The sequence below is a fragment of the Bufo bufo genome (assembly GCF_905171765.1).
Source record: "Bufo bufo chromosome 4 unlocalized genomic scaffold, aBufBuf1.1 SUPER_4_unloc_1, whole genome shotgun sequence".
Lineage (NCBI taxonomy): Eukaryota > Metazoa > Chordata > Amphibia > Anura > Bufonidae > Bufo > Bufo bufo.
This window is the reverse complement of record NW_024399991.1, coordinates 189,532-194,887: the sequence shown is the minus strand read 5'-3', so window position 1 is coordinate 194,887 and position 5,356 is coordinate 189,532. Positions and strand designations below refer to the sequence as shown.

At 39.1% G+C, this 5,356-nt stretch overlaps 1 pseudogene; it reads left to right on the top strand.

Moving 5' to 3' along the window:
• Window positions 1-743: 743 nt before the first annotated feature.
• On the top strand, window positions 744-855 carry LOC120982842 (annotated as a pseudogene).
• Window positions 856-5,356: the final 4,501 nt, after the last annotated feature.

Below are 5,356 nucleotides of genomic sequence, written 5' to 3'. Positions count from 1 at the left end.
GGGAGTCAGAGCGACAAATCTCTGATCACTTCTAAACCTACTCAATGCCAATGTGGGTCTGCAGCTTGACTCTCTGCTTCCCAACCAGGAAAAGATCTAGGACACCACCACTGCCACGGAAGACTTACACAAGGGTCTAATTTTGATCTTTGCTAAGGAAGCTGCAGAAATCTACATAGCTCCACCCATTTGTACAGCTAATTAGAGAAATCTGCATAGCTTCATCAAACCCAAATCTACTTGAAAGACCATGATTTCTGTTGATTAGCATGAAGGACTGCGTTGTGTCAGACATTGTTGTGTGATCAGGGAATACTGTATAATAAGACAATCCTCGTCTTGGCCTGATACTTCTAGGTCCTGATAAACTTTTAAGGATGTTCCTTAACCCAGTAAGAACATTCCTTTGAAGAACACTGAGGAACATTGCATAGAAAGACCAAGAACTTTATGAAGAATTTCCTCCAAGAAGCTTCTCTCATCAAATAAAAAGTCTGTGTTGTGTGTCGTTTCCATGATATAAATGGTGATTGGGGGAGAAGAGGTCGGAGGAGATGCTCTGTGTCTTTAGTTGTTTAGCTCTTTTTGCTATTTGTTTAAAAGCTTTTTAGCAACTGCTGAGAAGCCCCAGAAGCTTGTGAAAGAATAGAAAAATACACATATCAACAATATTGTGACTCATCTTTTTGTAAGTAGGCTGATTTCTTCTTGTATGTTTGGAGAATGATGGATGTTTTCTATGGAGCTTTGCGCAGTGGCAGTATCATAGCCAATGAGGTTTAACTGAGGCGTGATTATTGCTGATTGAAAAGCTATTTGTTTATTTGTTGCTATTTTCTGATTCAGGACTAGTTGAGGAGACTCGGCTGGTGCTTGGGTTAGAGAGATCTTACAGGGTCCTCCTTGCGGGGGGCCCTGGGGTCTTTGAGTTTGATTGTGGGTTTGAGTGTATTTGACCTGCAAGATGGCTCAAGGATTGGAAGATACAGTGCGACTTCTTGTTGCGACTGAACATCGGAAGGAGGTTGGTTTGGACCAGATCGTGCATGATGTCTTGAAGAAACTGGATTACCTTAAGGTAGATCAGGTATTGGGGTTACAGGATTTTCCTCGCCAAGGCATTTATGATATTACCTTTGTCTCTGCAAGCTTATGTGAACGTGTATTCATGGATCTGAAGAAGATGAAAGAAGAAGGACAGAATGAAACTTTGAGGAAAGTATCAGTGCAAACACTTTTTGAGAAGAAAAAAGTGACTGTTATTGTTCATATGTACAACCCCAAGGTACCTGATGAGGTTGTGAGTATGTTCTTGGCAAGATATTGTGCAGCTTTGGAATTTGTGGAGAGATTGAGGAATAAGCATGGTTATCTGAACTGTAAAAGGAAGTACTTGGTTCGTTTGAAACCGGATGTTAATATGCCACATGGTGTTAAAAGTATACCCAACACATTTTCTATTGGAGGAGAGAGAGGTTTTTGCTTTTACGATGGACAGATTAGTTTCTGCAGACAATGTAAAGCATATGGGCATATCCAAGCAAATTGTCCTGTAAATGGTCAGTGTTGCAGAAATTGTGGCCAGACTGGGCATGTCGCTAAAGATTGTAAGACTCCTAAGGCATGTGATGTATGTGGGAGTGGTGGACATTTAGCAAAACAATGCTTTGTCTGGAAGAAAGCGAAGCAAACATATGCTGATATTGTTGGAGGTTCTAAGGTTGAAGAAGCAGGAAGAGAGCTTCCTAATGAAAGCAATCAGGAAAACAAGAGTAATGAAAAGGTTTCAGGAGTTTCTGTTATTGTCTCTGGTGGTGATAAAGGAAAAGTGGAGGGAAAATTTAAGGCGTCGGCTGGTAAAAAGGGGAGCCTTGAAACTGCTAATGAATCTAAAATGGAGACTAAGGTTGTTACTCAAAATGGTGGACAAAAGGTGGAGACAGGGTGTGTGTCTTTGTTTGAAGGAGGCATTTCTAGTGAGGTAGCAGGTAGCGAAGATATATGTTTAGACCCTGTTATTGGAGAAGGTGAAAACATGGAGTGTCAGGAGGAAGGAAGTGAGGATGATGGGATTACGCCAGGGCAGCAGGAATTGCAGAGTGAAGAAGAGGTGGGTGAACTGGATAGCAAAGAAGAAGAGATTGATATTGATGAAGATGTGGTGATTGGTTCCCAAAGAAAGCGTTATAAGACAGGTGGTAGTTGGTCAGGACGGCAGGAAGATACTGTTGATCCTGGAATTTATCATAGTGACAGGGACGCCTCTGAGGGGTCGCCTGATGTTGAGCACAGCTTGAGTAGAAAGATTGGTGGGTATGACAGCAAATCAGAGTCATGATGGATAAGTTTCAGAAAATAATATTTTTTGTGATGATGAGTATTGTTGTAGCCACACTGAACGTGAGGGGCATCTGCTCCAGTGTCAGGAGGGCAGCAGTATTTGATTTTTTGGAGGATGTGCAAGCTGATATTATATGTTTACAGGAATGTGCAATAAGATCCTCTCCTCATGAGAGTGAATGGAGGAAAGGACAGTCCTTTTGGTCAACAGGTCTGGATAATAAAAGTGAAGGAGTTGGTATTTTAATTAGAAGTAGTCATGTTGTTGTTTTAGACTGTAAAATTGTTTTACCTGGGCGTTTTATGATTTTAAACTTGGAGTTTTTAGGACAAAGGATCCGTGTTTTCAACATATATGCTCCTGCTGAGAAAAAAGCACGGTTGCCTTTTTTTGAGACTCTAAAGTTTTATTTGCCTGGCAGAGATTTTACAGTGGTAGCTGGTGATCTTAATTGCATTAGATCTGTCAAAGATAGAGAAGGCGTTGTTGAAGCTAGGGTGGACGCAACCTCAACTGTGCTAAATGATATAATACAAGACTTGCATTACACTGATGTGGGGCTGATGGTGGACACTGAGGAAAGATTCACATATTTTGCAGATAGTGGGCGCTGCAAATCTCGTTTAGATTATGTGTTGGTGTCAGAAGGTGTTAAAGCTTCTCGTTGTTCTCTAATGACGACTTCCTTTTCCGATCATAAGATTGTTTGTGCTGAAATCAGTGTCAATGAATCCATCATCTTTGGCAAAGGAATTTGGAAATTAAATGTTGAATTGTTGAAGGAAGAGGACGTATTAATGGGTTTTAAGCAAGTTTTTGATTCCTGTGTGTACTGTCAGCCAGATTTTAAGAGTTTGCTTGTTTGGTGGGATTGGGCAAAAGAAGAGTTTGCTAAATATTTTAAGAGGGTTGGTTTTAGGAAGGCACAGGAAAAAAAAAGGAAGGATGCTGTTCTTGTATCCAAGCTGGAAGCATTATATAAATTTAGACAGATAGGATTAGAAGTGGATCAAGAAATTTTGCAGATTAAAGAAGAAATAAAGGCAAATCTTAAAAACAGAGGGAAGGATATAGTGTATCAGGCAAAAATACAGCATATGGAAGAAAATGAACAGTGTTCCCGATATTTTTTTAAAAAGTGTTTTAGACCCAAAGGTTGTTTTAAGTCTGTTTTAACATCAACAGGTGAAGCAACTGGATCTGATATGGTGAATGAGATTACCGGCTTTTATAAAAATCTTTTTAGTAATGAAAGTAAAGCTAGCAAAAAAGAAATAGATGACTATTGTATGATTTTAGAAAATAATATCCCTGATGAGAAGATTTGTGTTTTAAATAACGAGGTGCAGGAGGAGGAGGTCAAAAGGGCTGTGGAGAAGATGGCGAGAGGGAAAACTCCAGGCTCGGACGGCCTCCCCGCTGAGTTTTATAACATATGCTGGGATTTTATTGGTAAGGAGGTAGGTAGGGTTGTGCAATATGTTTTTAACACAGCTATTTTATCAAATTCTATGAAAAAAGGTGTTATTACGTTGGTGCATAAGAAGGGGGATAAAAGAGATATCAAAAACTGATGCCCGATATCCTTGTTAAATAGTGACTACAAAATTGTTACCAAAATCATAGCGGCTAGGATGTCAGAAATGATTGGCTTGATGGTAGGAGAGTATCAGACCTGTGCAGTACCGGGCAGGAGAATTTCTGATAATTTGATGCTTTTAAGGGATATTGTGTATCATACAAATTTGAATAATAGGGTTTTACTGGCTGAATCAATTGATTTTGAGAAGGCATACGATAAGGTTTCTCATAGGTTCATGTTTGCGGCACTTGCTCGCTTGGGGATTCCTGAGAAGTTGTTGTTAATTATAAAGGGGCTTTACCAAGGTGCTACCAGTCAGATTTTGATTAATGGTCATGTTGGGGAGAATATTAGGATATTATCTGGTGTGAGGCAGGGATGCCCGCTGTCTCCAATACTATTTATTTGTATTATGGAAGCTCTACTGAAAAATGTGCAGAGGGACAAGTGTGTGGATGGTTTTCTGATCCCTGGTAGTAATGGAGGAACTGTGAAGTCCCTGGGCTATATGGATGATGTGGTTTTTATTTGTAGTTCACAAGCAGATTTAAATAGGGTTAATTTGCATACAAGAATATTTTGTTGTATAGCAGGGATGTCAATTAATTGGAGTAAAACTCAGCTATGTAATTTTGGTAGGCAGGTGGATGTAAAGGTGGAAGGTGTGATCCAAAAGAATGAACTGAAAGTACTGGGGATTGGTTTTAGAAAAGATCTTAAAGGAGATAGTAGTTACAAAGAGTTGGAAAAGAAAGTGGATATGAAGATAAATTTTTGGAAATTGAGAAATTTGTCGCTGAAAGGGAAGATATTAATTATAAAGACTGTGATTCTCCCGTTACTACTGTATACAGCAGTGATTTTTCCACCTACACAGTTATGGACTAAAAGAATGACAAGAAAGCTTTTTGTGTTTTTTTGGGGATCAAACATTGAGAAAGTGAAGAGGACAGTTGTAATGAGCAGCAGCAGAATGGGAGGATATGATTTTCCAAACATTGACTTATTTCTAAAAATGCATTATTTTTTAAATGTTTTTAAGACTTTTAAGCGCTCTTTTAGAACGTCTCAAATGTGCAGATATTTGGCAGGATGGCTTTTTATCAAGTGGGGCTGGTGTGAAAAGGATTTGAGGAGACCAGTGTCATTTGTACTGCCTTCCTTCTATGTGGTCCTCAAGTTCTTTAATGATCAGTTTGAGCTAAGCTCTTTGGGTATCCCTGAGAAAGAGAAAATAATGCAACATTTTAAAAGTAAAGAGGTTTTATGTGATGTGCCATTCTGTAATAATGTACAAGCAAGTAAGACGTGGAAACTTTTTAATGTTTTTGGTCTAACAAATAGACAAAGAGACATTGTTTGGTTGTCTTTACATGGTCGTCTCCCAACCAGATCATTGTTATATGGTAGAGGGATTCCAGTGACAGATAAAT